At 44.7% G+C, this 3,095-nt stretch overlaps 1 non-coding gene across 1 annotated transcript; it reads right to left on the reverse strand.

Moving 5' to 3' along the window:
* Positions 1-1,950: 1,950 nt before the first annotated feature.
* TRNAG-CCC lies at positions 1,951-2,023 on the reverse strand. The gene has a single exon. It is a non-coding gene; the product is annotated as a tRNA-Gly (tRNA).
* Between the last annotated feature and the right edge of the window lie 1,072 nt (positions 2,024-3,095).

The following is a 3,095-nucleotide window of genomic DNA, read 5'->3' on the forward strand; positions in this document are numbered from 1 at the left end:
GAATCAGATGAGACCTGGCAGCAGTGAACCGATAGGCATCATTAACAAGTTATGAGACTCTGGACAAGTTACTTTCCTTGTCTCTGCAACATCAAATCTCAGAGTGTCCCATTAGAACCAGGCTGTGAGGCTTGTCATGACTGTTAAATGAATTAAAATCTGTTAAATTTTTAGGGCAGTACTTGGCCTGTAGAAAGCACCAGTGAATGTTAGAAATGAGTATTTCAGGCTTCTGAGAAACAGCTGTTTGTTCCCTTGTTAGCTAGCGACTGTATTAGATCATTAAACTCCCAAAGTCTCAGATTTCCCCCGTGTAAACTGGCAATAATAATAATTACTCTGCAAGATAACAGGAACCCATAAATGTTGATAAAATAGTATAAATGGGAAGATTCACAATTGGTTTATAGGTATCTCCACTATAGACGTGGAGATGGAGAGTTAGACCAGCTTCTCCTACTAGGAACTACTGTTAAACAAGTATTTTGTAGATGATGGGAACCTCTAGTTATGAAAGCAATAAACAGCCACTGTAGAAAATTGGAAAATACAAGGAAGCACAGGTAAAGGTTAGACATGGCTTGTTAATCTCAAATCTGAGATATATGCTCTTAATATTTCAACATATGTCCTCTATCATGTCTATAGTCTGTACATCAAGCAAGAAGGGGAGAGAGCTGTAGACCTGGAAGTCAGAGGATGTGGGGTAGGGATGGTTAACTGATCCCAGAGTTCATTCTCCCCCTCTTAGTTTTTTTTTTTTCTTTAATGAATGTTTTGCTATCTCAACTCCCTTCTTTTTATTTTTGAACTGAATTAATTAATTTATTTTTATTTGGCCATGAGACACTGCATGTGAAATCTTAGCTCCCAGACCAGGGATCAAACCCACACCCCCTGCTTTGGAAGTGCAGAGTCTTAACCACTGGACTTCCAGGGAAGTCTCCTCTCCTTCTGACGTTTAGTGAAAGGATTCCTCTGTAGAGTGACAAATTGTCTCAGGTTTTCCTGGTCTGAAGGGCATCTCGGGAGGTGGGAATTTCAGGGTTCCTGTAACGGAGAAAGCACCCTACCTGAGGCATGCCTGGGGACCAGGCTTCCTGTCTAGTGGGTCACGTGCAGAAGTGATGGGGGAAAATTCCTGGTCACGTCCTTTAAAAAGGATATCTGTCCCTTGTTTTCTTTCTCTGTTCCCAAATCCTGGAAGGTGGTCGAGGGGTTTGGGAACCTGCTTCTCCCAAAAGCATCACTAGATAGTTTCAGTGAGAACAGAGGAAGGCACTTGACGCTCTGGACAATTAAAATACAGGCGTAAACCAAGATAGGAAACCAGAGACGCTAGAAGAGAAGAGATGGCCACGCCCACCAAGCCACGGTGGACCACGCCCACCAAGCCACGGTGGACCACGCCCACCACCGCCGGGTGCTTTGATGCTGAGGTCACATGACCTTGAGAGACTGGAGGCTCCAGCCTGCTGGGTGAGCAGCCACAGTAGGCAGATGGTACCTGCTTTCACCTTCTTTTCCTGGATGAAGGGAAATGCGAGGTCCACTGTCCCTCTTGGAGTTCTTAAATCCTTATTTTATAAAGGGGAAAGAGGTGGTTCTTTGTGGAGCCTCACCTGCCCGTTACACAACGGTTTCTTCTTTATTTCTTTTGTCTGTGCTGTTTTTTAGTCACTAAGTGGTGTCAGGTTGTTTGCGACTCTATGGACTGTAGCCCGATAGGCTCCTCTGTCCGTGGAATTTTCCAGGTGAGAATACTGGAGTGAGTTGCCATTTCCTTCTCCAGAGGATTTACCTGATCCGACACAGGGATCAAACCCAGGTCTCCTGCATTTCAGGTGGTCTTCTGCACTGCAGGCTGGTTCTTTACTGAATGAGCCACAGGATTTGTTTATTTATTTATTTGGTTGTGTCAGATCTTCAGTTGCAGTTTGTGGGATCTAGTTCCCTGACCAGGGATCAAACCTGGGCCCCCTGCATTGGGAGTGTAGAGTCTTAGCCACTGGACCACCAGGGAAGTCCCAATACCTTTCTCACCTCTGCACTTGTATCTGCCTTTGACCTCCTTGCGTGTCTAAGCCGCCAGCCCCGCAGAGGCTGGAGCTCTGTGAGCCTGGGTGAGCCACTCTCACAGCAGCTGCCCTGAAGAGGCACCCTGAGTCCCAGGCTGCGAGTGAGCCACTTGCCTGCATCATCCACTGACCTTTGTGTGACATTGAGAACAGAAATACGCTTTGTCGTTTTCCAGCAACAGTGCTGAGGGCCTCTTTGTTATAGAGGCTGAGTCTATACCCTGAGGGTTGGACTTGCTCTGTGCAACCAGTGTTCCATGACCTGGAGGAGAGCTATGAGAGCTTGTTTTGAGAGCCAAGTGGAAAGGAGCTCATTGGGGTGGAGTGAATTTCTCTTGTAGGTCATGAAAGAATACCCAAAAGCCCCTTCATGGGATGCCTAGTAACTTCACAATGCTTAGAAATCTTCCATACTCAAAATAGCACATAAATGGCTTTACGACATTCCTTTCAATGATGGTTCTTCTTACCTCCTGGTTTCCCAAGGGGGTAAGTGCCCTTATTAGTTTCTGAGGAGAAAAATGTACTTCCAGGGTATTACCTTACTATGAGAGCTGCCTTTTTTCTTTGTAATTGAAGAAGTCACAGCAGGCACCCAAAAGATTAAAGTTTGTGTAGGAAGGAATTAGTGGTTTTTGAAAAAAAATATTTCAAAAGTGTTGTGCTCTTGTGCAGTGCTACTGAAGGACCATTCTGTGCCAACTCCTCGGCAGACATCTTGTAAGGAGTAATAACTCCTCTACCGAGTTGTTCCTTGAAGACATAAAGTCCAGCAGCCTCTCTGCATGGACTCTGCATGGGGTCTGAGGGGTCCTCGTTTTGGGGTATTTGCTGGTTGGAATGTTGTGGTTATTTGCATCATAATTAATTTTTTTTTTTTTTTTACATAGAAGAACATACCTGAGTGTCTTGGAAAGAAATTAGTGAGAATCTACCAGTTTCTTTGATAATTGAATTTAAGTACTTTAGGGCCAGTTTTGCTGTGAATAGGAAAGCCCATCCCCCATTCATTAAAAT

The sequence above is a fragment of the Bubalus bubalis genome, chromosome 1 (genome assembly GCF_019923935.1).
Source record: "Bubalus bubalis isolate 160015118507 breed Murrah chromosome 1, NDDB_SH_1, whole genome shotgun sequence".
In the NCBI taxonomy this organism is placed as follows: Eukaryota; Metazoa; Chordata; class Mammalia; order Artiodactyla; family Bovidae; genus Bubalus; species Bubalus bubalis.